The sequence below is a fragment of the Salmo salar genome, chromosome ssa04, assembly GCF_905237065.1.
Source record: "Salmo salar chromosome ssa04, Ssal_v3.1, whole genome shotgun sequence".
Lineage (NCBI taxonomy): Eukaryota > Metazoa > Chordata > Actinopteri > Salmoniformes > Salmonidae > Salmo > Salmo salar.
The window spans coordinates 17,633,119-17,655,544 of record NC_059445.1 but is presented as its reverse complement, the minus strand read 5'-3'; the positions used below and the strand labels follow the sequence as shown (position 1 = coordinate 17,655,544).

The 22,426-nt window shown below is 46.0% G+C and overlaps 1 protein-coding gene across 12 annotated transcripts in view; it reads right to left on the bottom strand.

Annotated features, from left to right (window-relative positions):
- LOC106602442 (teneurin-3) overlaps positions 1 to 22,426 on the bottom strand; it is a 393,330-nt gene that overhangs the window by 269,414 nt on the left and 101,490 nt on the right. The gene's annotated exons all lie outside the window — the stretch shown is intronic.

Here is a 22,426-nt window from a genome sequence, read left to right as displayed (position 1 = left end):
ACCCACACACACCACCACCCTGGAGAGAGATGGAGTGATCTACCCACACACACCACCACCCTGGAGAGAGATGGAGTGTTCTACCCACACACACACCACCCTGGAGAGAGATGGAGTGTTCTACCCACACACACCACCACCCTGGAGAGAGATGGAGTGTTCTACCCACACACACACCACCCTGGAGAGAGATGGAGTGATCTACCCACACACACCACCACCCTGGAGAGAGATGGAGTGTTCTACCCACACACACACCACCCTGGAGAGAGATGGAGTGATCTACCCACACACACCACCACCCTGGAGAGAGATGTTTTTGTAAATGTTCATTCAAGCGTGTGTCTTAACACAGGGGACAACAGTAACATTTCCTATTCCAGTCCCCTGTGTTAGTGAACCAGTCCAGACCAGAGAATAGCAAAGCTGTCATCCAGCAGTAGTTCAGCCTAGGCTGTAGTGTTGTATTGCTTGCTTTGGGCTTCGGGACTTCAGGACTGTTTCTCCTGGGTTTTCTGATTCCATCCGTTTACACTAATCCCCTGAGTCTGCAGTACTGTTCTGTCCTCCGTCCCCTATTTCCCCAGATCAAATATGAAGAAGCAGGAACGAGCCGCTTAAGCTACCAACGCTAATAATCACCTCTTCATAAGGTCGTATTTCCGTCACCACGATGCCCTCAAAAATCTCAGCGGGTGGTAATCCTGATAATTACAACAGGGTGGTTAACTTAACAACCCCTTCAAATTCTCGCTTTCCCTCGCTTTCAAAACGTCATCGGAGTCTCTTCCTCCCTATAACATTCTCCATTTTCTTCAGCAAATTAACTAGCTCACTGAAAATATCTGCATTTGCATAATTCCACACTTTCATTTTGGGGATTGGTTGCCGTGGGCTATTATTGACATTTCTAATACACGTAAACACACTGATGCTCATCAATGGAAAATTAACTTATCCCCTCAAGTTGTCGTTTTGGTTCATGGATCCCCATTTTTTCTGTGGTAATATTTTTTAATTGATACCCATATAAAATATGACAATGACTGAACGGTACAAACTGCCAATGGTTGGAGGGGATATTTTAGATCCCTCCTTTTATCGACAGCGGAGATCAGAAATGTTCAATTCCGATTCGTGACCTGGCATCGTGGCTTGCCAGAGCAGAGAGACACAGATTGCCGAATAGCTCGCCGACATGTTTTTCTGTTAGCACAGGCGCTCGGCCCAGGCCTCTTCCTCATAACCTATTAGCATCAGGCGCTAAACAGTCCTTCGTTATCGAAGCCTGGAATAATCACACATTCAGATGGCGCCATATGACATTGGGCGTCGCTGCCAAAAAAAAACAAGTGTTTCCGGGACAAGATTCTAGTGGGAAATATCAACGTCTGTTTGAGCCTCTTGACAAACTCACAGAGAGATAGAAGAAACCTGTTTTGTGTTACAGCAGCTTTCCCTCAAAACGTCCAGTGACTGAACTGGTCCCTGGTGGTGTGGGGATTTCAGGGCCCATTAAAAAGTGCTTACTCAGGGTTGATGTGATGATGTCTCAGCCTGTTTAAAGAGGAGCATCTGTCAGATTAGGCCCTTAAGAAAAGCTCCACTTCAACCCTCCCTGTGGGGGGGTGTGTGTGTGTGTGTGTGTGTGTGTGTGTGTGTGTGTGTGTGTGTGTGTTTTGTGTGTGCATGTGCATGTGCATGCATCCGTGTGTGTGTGTTGCCTTCAGAGTGACCCTGTGGCCATGCAGTAACTAATCCTCCAATGGACGCCCCTAACAGGTTCAGTAGAGTAATGGGATGAGTGGACCCCTGATCCCAGACCTGCTAAAAGCCACACCTAAACAGGTTATGGTGGTGACCCCAGAACACACCGGATGGGAGTAATACTGTATAGTATGTCTACTGTGGTACAGCTCTCCCCCACACACACACACACACACACACACACACACACACACACACACAGTACCAGTCAAAAGTTTGGACAAACCTCATTCCAGGGTTTTTCTTAAGTTTTTACTATTTTTACTATTTTTAGAATAATAGGGAAGACATCAACACTATGAAATAACACATGGAATCATGTAGTAACCACAAAAGTGTTAAACAAATCAATTTTAGATTTTAGATTCTTCAAAGTAGCCACCCTTTGCCTTGATGACAGCGTTGCACACTTTTGGCATTCTCTCAACCAACTTCACCTGGAATGCTTTTCTAACAGTCTTGAAGGAGTTCCCACATATGCTGAGCACTTGTTGGCTGCTTTTCCTTCACTCTGCAGTCCAACTCATCCCAAACCCTCTCAATTGGGTTAACCTGTTATGGCTAGGGGGCAGTATTTTCACGGCTGGATAAAAAACGTACCCGATTTAATCTGATTATTAGTCCTGCCCAGAAACTAGAATATGCATATAATTATTAGCTTTGGATAGAAAACACTCCAAAGTTTCTAAAACTGTTTGAATGGTGTCTGTGAGTATAACAGAACTCATTTGGCAGGCCAAAACGTGAGAAGATTCTGTACAGGAAGTACCCTGTCTGACCATTTCTTGAACTTCTTTGCCATCTCTATCCATTACAAAGGATCTCTGCTCTAACGTGACACTTCCTACGTCTTCCATAGGCTCTCAGAGCCCGGAAAAACCTGAATGTCGTCATTCCAGCCCCAGGCTGAAACACATTATCGCCTTTCTCAAGTGGCCGATCAAGGGACTGTGGGCTTAGGCGCGTGCACTGGCCGCCCCGTCTTTGTGTTTTTTCCTCTGTTTACCGAAAAGGAGATTCCCGGTCGGAATATTATCGCTTTTTACGAGATAAATTGCATAAAAATAGATTTTAAACAGCGGTTGACATGCTTCGAAGTACGGTAATGGAATATTTAGAATTCTTTTGTCACGAAATGCGCCATGCGCGCGACCCTGATTTACCATTTCGGATAGTTTCTGGACGCATACGAACAAAACGCCGCTATTCGGATATAACGATGGATTATTTTGGACCAAACCAACATTTGTTATTGAAGTAGCAGTCCTGGGAGTGCATTCTGACGAAGACAACAAAAGGTAATCAAACTTTTGTAATAGTAAATCTGATTTTGGTGAAGGCTAAACTTGCCGGGTGTCTAAATAGCTAGCCCGTGATGGCTGGGCTATGTACTTAGAATATTGCAAAATGTGCTTTCACCAAAAAGCTATTTTAAAATCGGACATATCGAGTGCATAGAGGAGTTCTGCATCTATAATTCTTAAAATAATTGTTATGCTTTTTGTGAACGTTTATCGTGAGTAATTTAGTAAATTGTTAGTAAATTCCCCGGAAGTTTGCGGGGGTATGCTAGTTCTGAACGTCACATGCTAATGTAAAAAGCTGTTTTTTGATATAAATATGAACTTGATTGAACAAAACATGCATGTATTGTATAACATAATGTCCTAGGTGTATCATCTGATGAAGATCATCAAAGGTTAGTGCTGCATTTAGCTGTCTTCTGGGTTTTTGTGACATTATATGCTAGCTTGAAAAATGGGTGTCTGATTATTTCTGGCTGGGTACTCTGCTGACATAATCTAATGTTTTGCTTTCGCTGTAAAGCCTTTTTGAAATCGGAAAGTGTGGTTAGATTAACGAGAGTCTTGTCTTTAAAATGCTGTGAAATAGTCATATGTTTGAAAAATGGAAGTTTTCGGATTTTAGAGGAATTTGTATTTCGCGCCACGCCCATCATTGGATATTGGAGCAGGTGTTCCGCTAGCGGAACGTCTAGATGTAAGAGGTTAAGGTTGGTGATTGTGGAGGCTAGGTCATCTGATGCGTCACTCCATCCCTCTCCTTCTTGGTCAAATAGCCCTTACACAGCCTGGAGGAGTGTTTTGGGTCATTGTCCTGTTGAAAAATAAATGATAGTCCCACTAAGCGCAAACCAGATGGGATGGCGTATTGCTGCAGAATGCTGTGGTAGCCATGCTGGTTAAGTGTGCCTTGAATTCTAATAAATCACAGACAGTGTCACCAGCAAAGCACCCCACACCATCACACCTCCTCCTCCATGCTTCACGGTGGGAACCACACATGCGGAGATCATCTGTTCACCTACTCTGCGTCTCACAAACACACAGCGGTTGGAACCAAAAATCTCAAATTTGGACTCATCATACCAAAGGACAGATTTCCACTGGTCTAATGTCCATTGCTCGTGTTTCTTAGCCTAAACAAGTCTCTTCTTCTTATTGGTGTCTTATTAGTAGGGGTTTCTTTGCAGCAATTCGACCATGAAGGCCTGATTCACACAGTCTCCAGTCTCCTGAACAGTTGTTGTTGAGATGTGTCTGTTACTTGAACTCTGTGAAGCATTTATTTGGGCTGAAATTTCTGAGGCTGGTAACTCTAATGAACTTATCCTCTGCAGCAGAGGTAACTCTGGGTCTTCCTTCCTTTGGTGGTCCTCATGAGAGCCAGTTTCATCCTAGAGTTTTTGCGACTGTACTTGAAGAAACATTCAAAGTTCTTGACATTTTCCGTATTGACTGACCTTCATGTCTTAAAGTAATGATGAACTGTTGTTTCTCTTTGCTTATTTGAGCTGTTCTTGCCATAATATGGACTTGGTCTTTTACCAAATAGGGCTATCTTCTGTATCCCACCCCTACCTTGTCACAACACAACTGGTTGGCTCAAACGCATTAAGGAAAGAAATTCCACAAATTAACTTCCAGGTGACTACCTCATGTGCAAAACTGCCATCAAGGCAAAGGGTGGCTACTTTGAAGAATCTGAAATATAAAATATATTTGGATTTTCTAAACACTTTTTGGGCTACTACATGAATCCATGTGTGTTATTTCATAGTTTTGATGTCTTCACTATTATTCTATAATGTAGAAAATAGTAAAAACAGTTTGCCCACATTACAAAATGGCACATTGGTTTCATTACCCTGTAAGCATTCTATGGACGAGGTATGACAGCAATCGTTGCTTTGGTTTAGCTTCCCTGGCACTGGTTCCACATGCTATCCTTTTAGCATTTGTGGCACAAACTACATTCAACTTATGGGACAGATATTAGTCATTTTCACGCATCATGCTCAGATCATCTATTAGTGACTTTGTTAAGCTTCACAATCAATGTTAGATACTTTCGGATGATTTGGACATCATGCACGAAAAATGCTAATATTGGTGCAATGACTTGAATGGGATTTGTACCATGAATACTAAATGCAAAGCCTTGATTGCTGCTATACCTTGTCCTGTGAATGCTTAGAGTGTAAGGAAACCAATATGTCATTTTGTAATGTGGGTGAACTATCCTTTTAATTTGATAGTGCTCGCCGTAGGTTTATTAAAACTGAGTGTCAGAATTCCTTGAAATATTAAATCGAACTTAAGTGCTGATGTAAGCCCTCAAGGTGCAAGTGAAAGTGTGTGTGTGTGTGTGTGTCTGTGTGCGCGCGTGCATGTCTGCCTGCCTGCGTGCATGTCTATGCAACGTGTGTGTGTGTTTTAGAGTACATGTGTTGAATAGAGTGCTGCCTTCCTTCAACCTGGAGACCCACACAGTTCCCAGTTCTCCGCCCGTCGTGGGAGATTTCTCTCCACTTCTCAGAAATGGGTAGAAACCAAACTAACCACGTCTCCAGCTTCAGTGCCTTCAGAAAGTATTCATAGCCCTTGACGTATTACACATTTTGTTGTGTTACACCCTGAATTGGGGCGGCAGGGTAGCCTAGTGGTTAGAGCATTGGGCTAGTAACCGAAAGGTTGCAAGTTCGAATCCCCGAGCTGACAAGGTACAAATCTGTCGTTCTGTCCCTGAACAAGGCAGTTAACCCACTGTTCAAAGGCTGTCATAGTAAATAATAATTAGTTCTTAACTGACTTGCCTAGTTAAATAAAGGTTAAACATGTATTAAATAGATTTTTTTTCTCACCCATCTACACACCCTGTAATGATGAAGTGAAAACATGTTTTTAGAATTGTTTTCAAATGTATTGAAAATTAAATTCAGAAATATATATTTTACATAAGTATTCACACCCCTGAGTTAATACTCTGTAAAAGCACCTTTGGCGTAGATTACAGCTGTAAGTCTTTCTGGGTAAGTCTCTAAGAGCTTTCCACACCTGGATTGTTCAACATTACTTTTTTCAAAATTCTTCAAGCTCTGTCAAATTGGTTGTTGATCATTGCTAGACAACCATTTTCAGGTCTTGCCATTGATTTTCAAGTAGATTTAACTTGGCCACTCAGGAAAATGCACTGTCTCCTTGGCTTGGGTTATTGTCCTGCTGAAAGGTGAATTCATCTCCCAGTGTCTGGTGGAAAGCAGACAGAACCAGATTTTCCTCTAGGATTTGGCCTGTGCTTAGCTCTATTGCGTTTCATTTTTATCTTGAAAAACTCCCCAGTCCTTAACGATTACAAGTATACTCATAACATGATGTAGCCAGTACTATGCTTGAAAATATGGAGAGTGGCACTCAGTAATGTGTTGTATTGGATTTGCCCCAAACACAACACTTTCTTGTTACGATTTAGGGCAGAAAGTTAATTGCTTTGCCACATATTTTGCAGTATTACTTTAGTGCCTTGTTGCAAACAGGATGCATGTTTTGGAATATTTTTATTCTGTAGAGGCTTCCATCTTTCCCCTCTGTCAATTAGGTTAGCGTTGTGGAGTAACTACAATGTTGTTGATCCATCCTCAGTTTTCTGCTATCACGGCCATTAAACTCTGTAACTGTTAAGAAGTCACCATTGGCATACCTGACCGGTTTCCTTCCTCTCTGGCAAGTGAGTTAGGTAGGACGCCTGTATCTTTGTAGTGACTGAGTGTATTGATACACAATCCAAAGTGTTATTAATAAAGTTCACCATGCTCAAAGGGATATTCAATGTCTGCTTTTTAATTTTACCAATAGGTCCCCTTCTTTTCAAGGCATTTGAAAACCTCCCTTCTTTGTGGTTGAATCTGTGTTTGAAATTCACTGCTCGACTGAGGGACCTTACAGATAATTCTGTGTATGGGGTACAGAAATGAGGTAGTCATTTAAAATCCGTGTGAAACACTATTATTGCACACAGAGTGAGTCAATGCAACTTATGTGACTTGTTAAGCAAGTCACATAAGCTGCAACAACAGCTCAGCCCACGAAGTAGTAGGCCACACAGGCTCACAGAACGGGACCGCCGAGGGCTGAAGCTCGTAGAGCGTGTTCCAAACTGCCTCTGGAAGAGTTCCAAACTGCCTCTGGAAGAGTTCCGAACTGCCTCTGGAAGCAACGTCAGCACAAGAACTGTTCGTCGGGAGCTTCATGAAATGGGTTTCCATGGCCGAGCAGCCGCACACAAGCTTAAGATCACCATGCGCAATGCCAAGCGTTGGCTGGAGTGGTGTAAAGCTTGCCGCCATTCGACTCTGGAGCAGTGGAAACGCGTTCTCTCGAGTGATGAATCACGCTTCACCATCTGGCAGTCCGACGGACGAATCTGGGTTTGGCGGATGCCAGGAGAACGCTACAGGCCCGAATGTATAGTGCCAACTGTAAAGTTTGGCGGAGGAGGGGCTGTTTTAGGAGGGGCTGTTTTTCAGGGTTCGGGCTAAGTCCCTTAGTTCCAGTGAAGGGAAATGTTAATGTTACAGCATACAATGACATTCTAGACCATTCTGTGCTTCCAAATTTGTGGCAAAAGTTTGGGGAACGTCCTTTCCTGTTTCAGCATGACAATGCACCAGTGCACAAAGTGAGGTCCATACAGAAACGGTTTGTTGAGATTGGTGTGGAAGAACTTGACTGGCCTGCACAGATCCCTGACCTCAACCCCATCGAACATTTTTGGGATGAATTGAAACGCCGACTGCGAGCCAGGCCTAATCGCCCAACATCAGTGCCCGACCTTACTAATGCGCTTGTGGCTGAATGGAAGCAAGTCCCCGCAGCATTGTTCCAACGTCTAGTGCAGAGCCTTCCCAGAAGAGTGGAGGCTGTTATAGCAGCAAAGTGTGGACCAACAGTGGTGCCAGTGTCATCTGGAGACATACCTATTACAGCAGAGGTGCCACTGCCAGTGGGAGTCTAACTTCCTGAAACTAATATATGGATGAAAACCCACCACCATAGAGATCAGTGGTGCCAGTGTAGTCTATAGATAATAATTATAGTCTTTCTATTCCCCATAACCTTGATAACTCTACTCATTTACATCAATTCTGCCTGGAAAACCTCTGTGAGATCTAATGTTTCATGGCGTCTTGATTCCAAGTCGACTGCGTGTGTTTTCACCACATTTCATTGATATCTCTCCAAGAGAAAAAGTGAGACAGTTCTCACACAATGACTCAGCCTTCAAGACCCATTAACTACAAGCTTTGTGTCTCCGGACTTACAATGCTGGGAATACTATGGTGTTGCTCTGGCTATTCACCACACACGCGCACACACACACACACACACACACACACACACACACACACACACACACACACACACACACACACACACACACTCCCAGTACTATGTGGTTAATGGATCCAGGTATAACGGTCATTCCCTCTGGCCCTGCAACATGTTCCAGTTACACTTACTGACGGATGGAGTGAGTGTGCAAATGGAGAAAAGGAGGCAGGGATGGATATGGACTGATAGCGGTTTCTAACAGGACTACAGGCACATACTGCATCATGTTGGTGGTTCTGGGTCTGACATTGCTCTCCCTCAGCCCTCTGACAGTAGCCCACAGGAAGGAGTAATGATTAATACATGACTTTAGAGTCTCACCCCCCTCGCTCTTCCCGGCCTGCACACACTCCCTCGCTCCATCTCTCTCTCTCTACCTCTCTCTCTCTTGATGAAGAGGAAAACTCACCAGAAGCGGGCGGGCGGATCAAGCAGAGCTAGGCGGGTGGAATGACGGGATGTATGGTAAAGCCTCAACCCTAAGCTACCTCTTCAAATGAGCTCGAAAAAAAAGGGATGAATTACATTTTTAATATTTTGTGTGACTACAGCGCCAGCGAAAAAATGCCAAAAATAAAGACACGTTCTAATTGAGCGAAGCGACAAAGCGGACAAGCCGCCAGCCCGGCTTCGGTTGGGTCATTATAATTCAAAACAATGCATTCTAAAATACATCCCACACACCTTTGGTGGGTTTAGACCATTACTCCCTTTCTATTTCCTACCTCCCCTCCCCCTCCTACTCCCCTCTATCACCCCTGACTACCACTGCTCTGTTCTCCTCTCCCTTCACCTCTGTATTCATCCATCCATCTATCTATCTCTCTCCCCCACTGACTTCCCCTTTCCTGTTCTCTCTCCATCCATTCGCTCTCTCATCTCGTTTCCTCCTGTCTCTCCTCAGGACTCTCCCTTTCTTTCCTCCATCCTCCTCTCTCTTCCTCCTCACTCTCTCCTCCCTCCCTCCTCTCCCTATTCCTCTTTCCTTCTCTCCCTCTCTCTTTTCCATCCCCGAGCACCCGTGTCTGGTCCCGTGATGGTCTGTCCTGTCACATGTCACGGAGTCGGGCGAGTCACCCGAGAGCTCCTCGTCAGAACAGCTGACTCCCCATTTCCCACAAGCCTCTGGGGCAGGAGAGGAGGAGTGGAATGGAGCCTTTTTCTGTGTGAGTTATTCGGCAGAGTAGAGTCCCAGTCCCCTCCGCTCTGAGCCACCAGCGCCACACGGGGGTGGACTAACACAGTGGCTGTCTATAGGTGTGGATGGGGGACTGGGGCTTGATTAAAACGGCCATACTAGCATATGACTATTGAGTGGCCAATACATAGCTTTTTAAAAATGGTATGCTAGTGTGGGTTTAGATACATGAACCTGAGACTGAACCCTTACTCACGAGGGGGAGACAGACAGACCGATTCAATCAGTGAGTGGGGGAGGGAAAGGGAGAAGAGGGGGAAGAGAGACAGAAGCTAAAAGAGGTGGGGTGGGGAGAAGGAGGACAGGAGGGAGTGTCCTTGATGTTCACCAGCAGTGACCTCCAGCTCACCCAGGCAGAACGGAATCAACCCGCTCTTTAAAAAGCAGCTTCTGCACTCTGCTACCCCCCCCACCTCTATTTCTCAACAGGCACTCATCACTCCACTCTTCTGTCTCTTTCTACCACACTCTTTCTCTGGGGGAGGAACACTTCCTCTTATATCCCTCATATAATAGAGTTAGCTGATCCTAGACAACACGCAGCTCTGGGACGTGTTATAGTCAGAGGTCCCTCGGGGTGTCTTCACCCCTTACAACCCTCTCCACCCCCCTATGTCCCGTCCCCCCCTCCTTCACCCTACTATACCCCCCTATGCCTACGGGACAGACAGGAGGGGTCATAGGTGAGGCGGGAGGGACTCACTCCTCTCTCACAGCCATTATTTAAACTAATAAACAAATGAGTCTCTCAACGGGAGAAGGAGAGGGGTCTGTGTGTGAGGGGTTCTGCGGTCTGATGAATGTATTTATGAAGCCAAACACTTCCATTCTACCTCACCATAGGGAGTACTCTTTGAGACAGAGTGACAACTGCTGGTGTAAAAAGGGCTTCATAATGACATTAATTGACAGGCCCTTGAAACTTTGTTTAAAATGAGTTTTCAATCTATTTGCCATTTAAGTTGTCACTTCCATACTGTATTCCTTAGCGGGAGTGAAGATGAGAAAGGAGGTTTTGTTTCACACTTTGATGCAGTACTTTAAATGCATTAGCCAGAGTGTGGATAATGACGGTAATGCTTTTGATATAAATCTGTGTCGGAGTCTGGTCTAAGGTGATGAAAGGCTTGACGTCTGGGTTTTTAGATCAGTTTTTATGTCAAACATTCATTAACGACATCCAGATATCAAACGGTCTGATCAATACCACTGATGGGATTACAGGATCATTTGGCGTGAGGTGCTATTGGCCCATTATCCCGTTATATAATATCTGACAGGTCTTTTTTTTCCTCTCGTTTTGATGGCTGGCATTATAGAGCTGTTCAGACGCGTGTGCCCGTGTGTGGGTGTGTGTCCGCGCGTGGATACCGGTGTGTGTCTCCCCACACACCTTTCCTCAGCCTCATTGAAAAGAGCTGATCTCTGTAACCCATCACTAACACTAATATCCCAGCTGACCTATGAAATTCAATTGATCTTAACACTTAGGAGAAGAAGAACTATGTTACATTTACTGTAGATAGGCTGTAGTCAGCGATATGACTCTGCATCTGGGTAATTACATTCTAGCAGGCTAAGCATTGTAATTAAATAGGGGCTGTGTCCAGAATGGCACCCTATTCCCTATACAGTGCGCTACTTTTTTCCAATGGGCCCTGGTCAGAAGTAGTTCACTACAAAGGGAAAAGGGTGTGATTTCAGACACACGCAGGGTGTGTAACACTGGTCTGGTCCCTGGTGGGACAAAGATCTGCTAGGGGACAGAGGACGACGGACGTTTTCAGATGAATAAAGATGTATAATGAACTTGGTAGTGATGAGCAGGATAGGTATGAAGGCAATCAAAGCAAGTCATGAACAACATAATGAACTGAGAGCTGCCTCTCATAGAAGTTTCAGTGTGTGTGTGTGTGTGTGTGTGTGTGTGTGTGCGTGCGTGCGTGTCTGCGTGTTTACGTAGGTACGTGCGTGTGCACATGCATGTCTGTGTATGTGCGATGCATGTGTATGTGTACATGCGTGTCAGTGTATGTGTTAGTGTGTGTGTGTGTATGTGTACTGGAGGACCTCCTCCAGTCTGTGAATAAGGCCTGATTAATGCATACACACAATAAAGAGGCCTGGCAGTGAACACAACCTCCCCACTCTGGGGTAGATTGGAGGGGCCTGGCTGGTGGATTGATCGGCTAATTCAGACTGATTGGAGCCCTGAAACCCTCCAATGGCTCCAGATGATCGCTGCGCACACACACGCGTACACACACGCACATACACACGCACGGCGGTGCCCCCGCACACACACACACACGAAGAAATATCCTATCAAACCCAAATCAACAGCTCTTAGGGATTCAAGCTTGTAATGACTAGGGGTCATATTATCCGGTTGTAAACACAAGTGTTACAGTCCAAAAAATGGTCCAATAACAGTTGTACCATGATAGAATTTGATAGAATGATAGAATGTGTGTGTGTGTGTGTGTGTGTGTGTGTGCCTGTTCACTCACAGAGTAGAAAAGAGCAGTCTAAGAGGCCCCAGACTTAGAGAGAGATAAACAGTGTGTCTTGTCGCCGATCCAATTTCTTGCTTCTTAAACTGGCCACAGATGGCCTGTACTGTGTGGCGCGCTCTGCTCTCTCTCTCCCTCTCTCTCTCCCTCTCTCTCTCTCTCTCTCTCTCCCTCTCAGACCAGACCCTCCCCAGGCTGAACCAGCTTCAGACTCTTTCCCCACGCATTAGTGCTGCGTCCCAAATGCCACCATCTCTCCTATTTAGTGCACTACTGTTGACCAGTGCCTGCACGGAATAGGGTGCCATTTGGGACGCAGTCACCGACTTGTCCTCACTCATTAACGACAAAGGGGGATTTGAGGGGAAAGTTAGTGTTCTTGGCCAAAAAGGCTCAGTCGAGGATCAGTCAGTGGGAGCAACCGGATGCCCAAAGCCATCGGGAGGGCTGATTGGCCGATTCCACTAATTTATCCCTGATTTCAACTAATCCTGATGGTTACACTTTCAGGAAGTGCACACGTTTTCTGATTGGGTTTTATGAATAATTGCGGGACACTACTTTGTGCCTACTTTACTAGCGCCGTACTGCTACCTCCATTAGCCCACAGCCAGTGCACTTAAAGCTGGTATGTTATGTCAGTGTACCAAACCGCCCAGCTAATAACATCAGAAAAGCCTGCCTGTGGAACATCCCCACGGTAATGGGCACGGCGGCAGCCTTTAAGAACCCCGCCGCTGGTTTTACTAGACACTATTAAAGTGTGCCCTGGAGGAGGCGGACATTTTAAGTTTGACGCCAAGGAGGAATGGGAAACGACACACTCTTCCTGCTCTGGCGCTTTGGGTGCCTCGCTGTGCCAAGGTTGTGAAGTGGAGTTCTAGCTGGAGGGGGACGGAGGGGGGCATAGTTCGATGTTTGGTGAAGGGCCTGTGAACTTTAGAACCAGAGGGTTAGCTAAACCGTGGCTACGTCCCAAATAGCACCCTATTCCCTACATAGAGCACTACTTTTGGCCAGCGCTCTGGTCAAAAGAAGTGCACTACCTATGGAATAGCCTGTCATTTGAGACACAGGCTGTGCCTGCCACAGCTTGCCGTTGGCTCACCATAAAACCAGAAGCTAGTCTTTCATCCTAGTCCAGGCCCTGGCAGTGACACCTGGCCTTCTCCCTGGGTCTGCCATTCACCGCCACGCCTGTCTGTAATCTCCTGACATATGACACAGTGGATAAAGGTGTGGCAGCGTATCAGTCCTTTACAAGGGTACGGGCTATGAACTCAGAGGCTCTACCACCTCGCCTGTCTTGTGAATGGAAACACCTGTACACACACACACACACAGACATGCAAACATAAAGGAGAAAAACACCTGCATACATACAGCATGCGCGCACACACACACACACACACACACACACACCTCCTCCGTTCCTCTATCATTAGAGCTGTATCTCTCCTCACTGTGCTGATGACTGTGCACGCATACATACATACATACATACATACATATCACACTCCCACTAGCATGTATTCTCTTCCTGGGAGGTCAGCTTCACACTCCCACTAGCATATATTCTCTTCCTGGGAGGTCAGCTTCACACTCCCACTAGCATGTATTCTCTTCCTGGGAGGTCAGCTTCACACTCCCACTAGCATGTATTCTCTTCCTGGGAGGTCAGCTTCACACTCCCACTAGCATGTATTCTCTTCCTGGGAGGTCAGCTTCACACTCCCACTAGCATGTATTCTCTTCCTGGGAGGTCAGCTTCACACTCCCACTAGCATGTATTCTCTTCCTGGGAGGTCAGCTTCACACTCCCACTAGCATGTATTCTCTTCCTGGGAGGTCAGCTTCACACTCCCACTAGCATGTATTCTCTTCCTGGGAGGTCAGCTTCACACTCCCACTAGCATGTATTCTCTTCCTGGGAGGTCAGCTTCACACTCCCACTAGCATGTATTCTCTTCCTGGGAGGTCAGCTTCACACTCCCACTAGCATGTATTCTCTTCCTGGGAGGTCAGCTTCACACTCCCACTAGCATGTATTCTCTTCCTGGGAGGTCAGCTTCACACTCCCACTAGCATGTATTCTAGTTTAATATTATGCATCAGCCCACCTGCATGTTCAGCCTCTGGGTTTTAACTAAACAGACGTGTGTGTGTGTGTGTGTAATATCATGATCTCCTGGACAGTTGTGGGAACACAAACACAAGATTAAAGAGCTGTGAGCAATGCCTATTGTGTGACGTTGGACTTATTTTAAGCAGTGTGTGTGTGTGTGTGTGTGTGTGTGTGTGTGTGTGTGTGTGTGTGTGTGTGTGTGTGTGTGTGTGTGTGTGTGTGTGTGTGTTGGATCTGCCTAGATCTGTATGGATATGTCTAGCCTGGAGGGAGATGTTGAGTCGTCACACTAATGAATAAAAACAGAGAGACAAAAGGGAGATAGCAAGGGGTGTGTGTGTGTGTGTGTGTGTGTGTGTGTGTGTGTGTGTGTGTGGTGTGTGTGTTGGTGTGTGTGGGTGACCTCTTGGCCTCCCCAGCTACTGATTAAAACCATATGGTTTGTCTTGTTTCTCCATCATCCTCGGGGAGATTTGATTAATATATTAATTGGTTGGCTACGCAAACGATGGACCCATGTATTAAACCTGTCTGTGCCCCAAATGGCACCCTATTCCCTTTGTAGTGCACTACTTTTACCCAGAGCCCTATGGGACGTGGTCAAAAGTAGTGCACTATAAAGGGAATATGGTGCCATTTGGGGTGTACTCTGACAGGACAGTTATTAAATACAACACGTTGCACGCGCACACACGCACGCACACACACACACACACAGAGGGAAGAAAGAGCTGGGCTGGGCCTGGTGTCTGGCATCTGGTGACTGGTATTTAAATGGTATGACCTGTTCTACTGGGTAGGGTATATATCTAGATCCTGTTCATGGATGTGTGAGTGTGATAGTCTCTTATGACTCTGTGTGATAGACTCTTATGACTCTGTGTGATAGACTCTTATGTCTCTGTGTGATAGCGTCTTATGCCTCTGTGTGATAGACTCTTATGACTCTGTGTGATAGCCTATTATGTCTCTGTGTGATAGCGTCTTATCTCATATGCCTCTGTGTGATAGCTTTGTATGTCTCTGTGTGATAGCGTCTTATGTCTCTGTGTGATAGACTCTTATGCCTCTGTGTGATAGCTTTGTATGTCTCTGTGTGATAGCATCTTATGTCTCTGTGCGATAGCCTCTTATGACTCTGTGCGATAGCTTCTTATGTCTCTGTGTGATAGCTTCTGATCTCTTATGTCTCTGTGTGATAGCTTCTTATGTCTCTGTGCGATAGCCTCTTATGCATATGTGTGATAGCCTCGTATGCCCATGTGTGATAGCCTCGTATGCCCATGTGTGATAGCCTCGTATGCCCATGTGTGATAGCCTCGTATGCCTCTGTGTGATAGCCTCGTATGCCTCTGTGTGATGCCTGTATGCCTGTGTGATAGCCTCGTATGCCTCTGTGTGATAGCCTCGTATGCCTCTGTGTGATAGCCTCGTATGCCTCTGTGTGATGCCTCTGTGTGATAGCCTCGTATGCCTCTGTGTGATAGCCTCGTATGCCTCTGTGTGATAGCCTCGTATGCCTCTGTTTGATAGCCTCTTATGCCTCTGTGTGATAGCCTCTTATGTCTCTGTGTGATAGCATCCTATGTCTCTGTGTGATAGCCTCTTATGTCTCTGTGTGATAGCCTCTTATGTCTCTGTGTGATAGCCTCTTATGTATCTGTGTGATAGCCTCTTATGCATCTGTGGGATAGCCTCTTATGTATCTGTGGGATAGCCTCTTATGCATCTGTGGGATATCCTCTTATGCATCTGTGGGATAGCCTCTTATGCATCTGTGGGATAGCCTCTTATGCCTCTGTGTGTTAGCCTCTAATATCTCTGTGTTACAGTGTCTTATCTCTTATGTCTCTATGTGATAGCTTCTTATCTCTTATGTCTCTGTGTGATAGCTTCTTATCTCATGTGCCTCTGTGTGATAGCCTCTTATACATTTGTGTGATAGCCTCTTATACCTCTGTGTGATAGCATCTTATACATTTGTGTGATAGCCTCTTATACCTCTGTGTGATAGCCTCTTATGCCTCTGTGTATGTAAAGTGTGTGTGTGTGAGTTTGTTGGAATACATTGTGCCTCTGTTTCTGTCTTTATGGAGGAAGGAGTGACACACATCTCATCCCCAGTTAGGTCTCCCCGTCCCCACAGTCCTCATCCCCAGTTAGGTCTCCCCGTCCCCACAGTCCCCATCCCCAGTTAGGTCTCCCCGTCCCCACAGTCCCCATCCCCAGTTAGGTCTCCCTGTCCCCACAGTCCCCATCCCCAGTCAGGTCTCCCTGTCCCCACAGTCCCCATCCCCAGTCAGGTCTCCCCGTCCCCACAGCCCCATCCCCAGTCAGGTCTCCCCGTCCCCACAGTCCCCATCCCCAGTCAGGTCTCCCCGTCCCCATAGTCCCCATCCCCAGTCAGGTCTCCCTGTCCCCACAGTCCCCATACCCAGTCAGGTAGCCCCGTCCCCACAGTCCCCATCCCCAGTCAGGTCTCCCCGTCCCCACAGTCCCCATCCCCAGTCAGGTCTCCCCGTCCCCATCCCCAGTCAGGTCTCCCCGTCCCCACAGTCCCCATCCCCAGTCAGGTCTCCCCGTCCCCATAGTCCCCATCCCCAGTCAGGTCTCCCCATCCCCCCCTTGACACCCAACGCCCCACAGCCACTGAACAGGACAGGAAGTGTTGAGGTTTCAGTGTCAACATGGCTGCTGTTGTCTGTGATCAGGGTGAGGGGTCAGGCCTCCGATAGATCATCCTCCTGAACAAAGAGAAACCCATGCTGATGCTGACACACTGGGAAGTTCCTGGGTCACTACCCCTCTAGGGAACAACAACACTAGTGTGTGTGTGAGTGTGTGTGTGTGTGTGTGTGTGTGTGTGTGTGTGTGTGTGTGTGTGTGTGTGTACTCCCCAGCTCACGTTAACCCCCTGAGACTGCCCACTGGAGCGTTCAGGCTACACTTCAGTGCTCCCTCTTTTCACACGATCACAAAAGTAATCCTGTGTGAAGATTCCTTAGCTTGTTTTGGGGGCCCTGTTGTTGTCTAGCCTACAAGGTAAGAGTAGCGAATGGATTGACTTGGACACTAGTAACTGAGGAGGATTGCGTTGTTTCCATTAATGTGTACACATTTGGCCTGAATTCTGAGTAAAAAGAAACATTTGAATAACATTTTGGGAGACTATTCTGAACAGTGGGACCTGGAGTAAGACTGAACACAGTCCTGGGCTCCAACTGATGATACAAGTAGACGGATTGCAACCATTTTATAGGAATGACAAATGTACTATTGTTCTAATTCCTACTCTCTGTGACAATTTAAAGCAATTTCCGTCTCGATATTTTAGCAAAAACAATTAAGGATCAAAAAACAATCAAATCAAAATGTGTTACAAAAAGTCCTCCTGGAATCCTGCAGATAGATAGTTTTACACTACAAACACCCTGTAGTGACATTAGTACACAACAGTTTATTGGTTTATTTGGATCCCCATTCGCTTTCCAAAAGCACTTACTCTTCCTGGGGTCCACAAACATCACAAAACATGACAAGTAACAAAACATTGATACACTGGACAGAAGAATGTGAGCATTAGAGTGTGTGTGTGTGTGTGTGTGTGTGTGTGTGTGTGTGTGTGTGTGTGTGTGTGTGTGTGTGTGTGTGTGTGTGTGTGTGTGTGTGTGTGTGTGTCGGTGCTTGTGTCTGTGTGTGTGTCGGTGTGTGTGTCGGTGTGTGTGTCGGTGTGTGTGTGTGTTACTCTGTCTGCCACAGATTCTGGGGGATAACTAGCTGATAGTAGCTGAGACTGAGGGTCCAGGCTGCAACAGATCCTGGGGGATAACTAGCTGATAGTAGCTGAGACTGAGGGTCCAGGCTGCAACAGATCCTGGGGGATAACTAGCTGATAGTAGCTGAGACTGTGGGTCCAGGCTGCAACAGTTCCTGGGGGATAACTAGCTGACAGTAGCTGAGACTGAGGGTCCAGGCTGCAACAGATCCTGGGGGATAACTAGCTGATAGTAGCTGAGACTGAGGGTCCAGGCTGAACTAAGCCGGTTAAGATATTCACAGGATTTAGATTGCTGTTGACACATATTTTTTTAATATTGTTAAAGGGGAAGCCACAGACCTCTACAATGAGCATTTTTAAACCGCTCATCTGCGTAGGTTAGAGACCCCGATTATGGCCAGCGGGAAAAGGGAGGGAGGAGGGAGGTGTGTGTGTGTGTGTGTAATATCATGATCTCCTAGACAGTTGCGGGAACACACACACAAGATGAAAGAGCTGGGAGCCATGTTTATTGTGTGACGTTGGACTTATTTTAAGCAGTGTGTGTGTGTGTGTGTGTGTGTGTGTGTGTGTGTGTGTGTGTGTGTGTGTGTGTGTGTGTGTGTGTGTGTGTGTGTGTGTGTGTGTGTGTGTGTGTGTTTGTGTGTGTGTGTGCGCGCATGTACATTCCTGTGCATCTTAATGTCATTTTTTATTACAGAGAAAAACCTCTGAAATGTAAACTACTTACACTTCTGCACAATTCTTAACTGTTTCTCGTCTGCGTTTTTAAGATAGGCCAGCTGAAGGGAGACAGCAGGGAGATAGAATAATGGAGTTAGGAGACTCCACTGAGGTTTTCCAGTGAGCTGATTGTTTGATTGGTTTCTCCCCAGACAACTTGCAGCCCAATCCACAAGAGACGTGAGAAACAGAAGAAGTGTGTGCGGTCAGACCTCTTCTTTCTCTCATCCATGTTCTCTCTCTCTCTCTCTCTCTCTCTCTCTCTTTCATGCCTAACCCGGTGCCGGTCTCCTGTGGCTCATGGCGTGTGGCAGGCGCGGTACTCCTGGGTACCGGTGGGCATGGGGGGGGGGGGGCAAGGAGGGCGCAGGGGCCCATCCTCATCTCAGGTTCCCCCAGGAAGCACAAACTCCCAGAGACGTCTCTTTTGTGTTCCGTCTCTCTTTCTCGCTCTTTGTTTTCTGTCTCCTTCTCTTCCCAACGTCTCCCTACCACAACAAAGAGCCACACAGCAGAGCACAGTGCTCAGGTGACTCCTGTGTCCTCCCAGGGTTTCGTCTCGGTTACAGAAGCGCTAGTCATACGACACAGAGACGAAGGCTAGGGAGTAGGGACACCATGGAAACTTTCATCCTGTTTTGTTCTGGTTTGGTGTGTATTTACTTGATGCCATATGGGTTCTTTGTTAAAGTGGAAAAGGGCAGAAAGTTAAATAAAGAGTGGAAAACTTCCCTGAGGAACAATAATGAAAAGAGGAGTGTGACAGAAACAGACGGACGGAGGGACGGAGGGATGAAGGCCGCTCCTTCCTTCGCGGTTGGTCACAGACTGCATTACATTATCCTGCCTTTATCCCGACTATCCTAAATGGAATTAGTTCCTGGAACCTTTGAAGTTGTCGACGGTCGTCAGGCAGAGTAGAGCGGGCTGGTAGCCCCGTCGTGTAAGTACAGGGACTGTAATGTCTTACAGTGAGTGTGTGTGTGTGTCCGTGTGTGTGTGTCTATGTGTGTGTATGGGAGCATGTGTGCATGTGCTTGCATGTGTGTAACTTTACTGTCGGGCGACTGGTGAAAAGATTCAAAAAGTGGACCTCTTTAGCTTTTGGTTTCGATTCATTCGGATCCCCATTAGCTCTTCCTGAAGCAGCAGCTACTCTTCCTGGGGTCCACAAAAACCTCAAACGTGACAAGTAACAGAACACTGATAGACAAGGACAGTCACACAAATGTAAAATACAACGACATACAACAAAGTAACTGGAGCTGGAAGGGAGTTCCATGATCACGGCTCTGTATAATACTGGGCGTTGCCGTGAATTCCTTTTGGACTTGGGGACTGTGAAGAGACCCCTGGTGGTATGTCTTGCAGGGTATGTATGGGTGTCGGAGCTGTATGGATTTTGATTATGCAGATAATCTGGAATTTTCATCACAGTATTATTTCTCATTAAAACTAGAAGAGAAGCAGCTAATCACTCGTGAACCCTGAACCAGGAACGACTGGCCTGCGTGTTGTTGACGTTAGTTCTGTATGTGCAGTTACGGGCAGGGCGTGCTGCTCTGTTTTCAGCCAGCTGCAGCTTTGCTAGGTCTTTCTTTGCTGCACATGACCATATTACAGGACAGTGATCAAGATGAGACAGGCTCAAAAGCCTGAACAACTAGTACAGTTGATGTTCGTGTCAAAAATGCAGAACGTGTTATTATAACAGACATACCTCTTCCAATCTTCACAACAACTTTGTCAATATGACTTGACCATGATTATTGACCTTCCAAAATTATACCTAGGAGTTTATCGTCCTAGAATTCTCGATGGTCACACCATTTATACACAACTCTAGATGAGGTTTAGGTCTTAGAGAATGTCTTGAACCAAACACAATGCTTTTAGTGTTAACTGTATTTAAGACCAGTTTATTATTGAATACCCATTCTGATACTGGTTGTAACTCCGTATTTAGAATTTCAATGACCTCACAAGCTTTGGGTGCTGACAAGCTTTAACCTTGGGAAGGCGCGAAGGACAGAGGGAGAGGTGGAGAAGAAAACCAAACAGTGTGTCAATCATTTGGACACACTCTCTTCCACGGCTCTGGCTATGTGAGACGCCAAGCACATGTAAACAGGAAGCCTTTTGATATGGCTGGGGAAGGGACAGGAGAGAGTGTGTGTGTGTGTGTGTGTGTGTGTGTGTGTGTGTGTGTGTCTGTGTATGCCTTTAAAGTGAATAGACAGGGGGGTCCGTGGCCCAGCAACCTTGGATTTCACAGCGCCCCTACTTCTGAGAGAGAACAGTTACCATCTTTATTCTTTATCCTGTTCTCGGCTGGATCTTCAAACACGCTTCGCCAGTAAAAATTCCAGGTGCCACCACAGTGCACTCACACACCCACTCTATCCATACCACTCTGTTTAATGTCTGTGTCTAATCTGTGCATTTTGCAGGGACACACCTGTCACTGGTTAGCTGTTAGCTGGGGAACTGGAACACCTACAGCATATGTCCTAGTTTAACGAGACAACTGCAGATTCACAGCAACACTGTTGAACACCAGGCCTAAACAACGGCCAGGCCTCAATGCAAACATGACACTCAGAACCTGTCTGAGAGGCTTATACACACACATATACACCCCCCCCCCACACACACACACACACACACACACATATATATATACACCCCCCCCACCCCCCCACCCACACCAGCACAATAACAGCTGAATTCCTTTTCCTAACATCAACTATTTTAAGACAGAATCTATTACAACCACTACTAATTCCTCCTAGCTGGGCCCGTCTATACTCTGGGGCATGCAAACTCACATTCTAATGGCATTTAATATATAAACGCACAACTTCAGCACTTTATTGTTTTTTTTCTGCTCTTAATTAAGCCAAAGAGGTGTTAATGAAGGTATAGGAACTCCTAATTTTATATCACTAGAACCATTGGGATTCGAGTCCTAGAACAACTTTGTAAGGTCTACATTTTAAAGGTCAGCCCAGCACCTGTAAGCAGAGGTGTCTAGAGACAGACTAATGAATGTAGTTTAATGAAGATGCAGGTAAAATTTCGTTAATTATGTTCATTAAAATATTTGTAATTTAATGTCTTTAAAGGTACGAATCTGACATAGTCAGCAGGTTTGTTCTTACGTTGTTGTTTTCTTACTCCCAATAGTTTGACACATTTCCATTCTATATGATCTAAAGAAACATAAATAAAAATGAGATACTAAAATAACATTTGTGGGTGCCGGAACAATGAAAACAAATTATTTCAAAAGTCAGTGGTTTAGAGTGCCAAAGAGTGCCATAAAACGGCACCTGTCACACAAGTGCTCTTTGAAAAATAACACAAAACGAAAAAGTCATGGTCGCTTTGAGAGAGAGGAGGTGAGAGCGATAGAGGAGCGAGAGAGCGAAAGAAGAGTGTCGCTCCTCCTCTCGTTCAAACCTCACACATGTGCACTTCAAACCGCCAAGGCCTGCTAATCAACCATTGTGTGAGCTCACTCAGCCAGAGATACACTCCTAACACTGGACTAGGTGAACCAGAGAGAGAAGGAGAGAGACTGGGGAGGGGGGTGTAAATGGAGCTGATATAATGGCTGTGAGGGAAAGG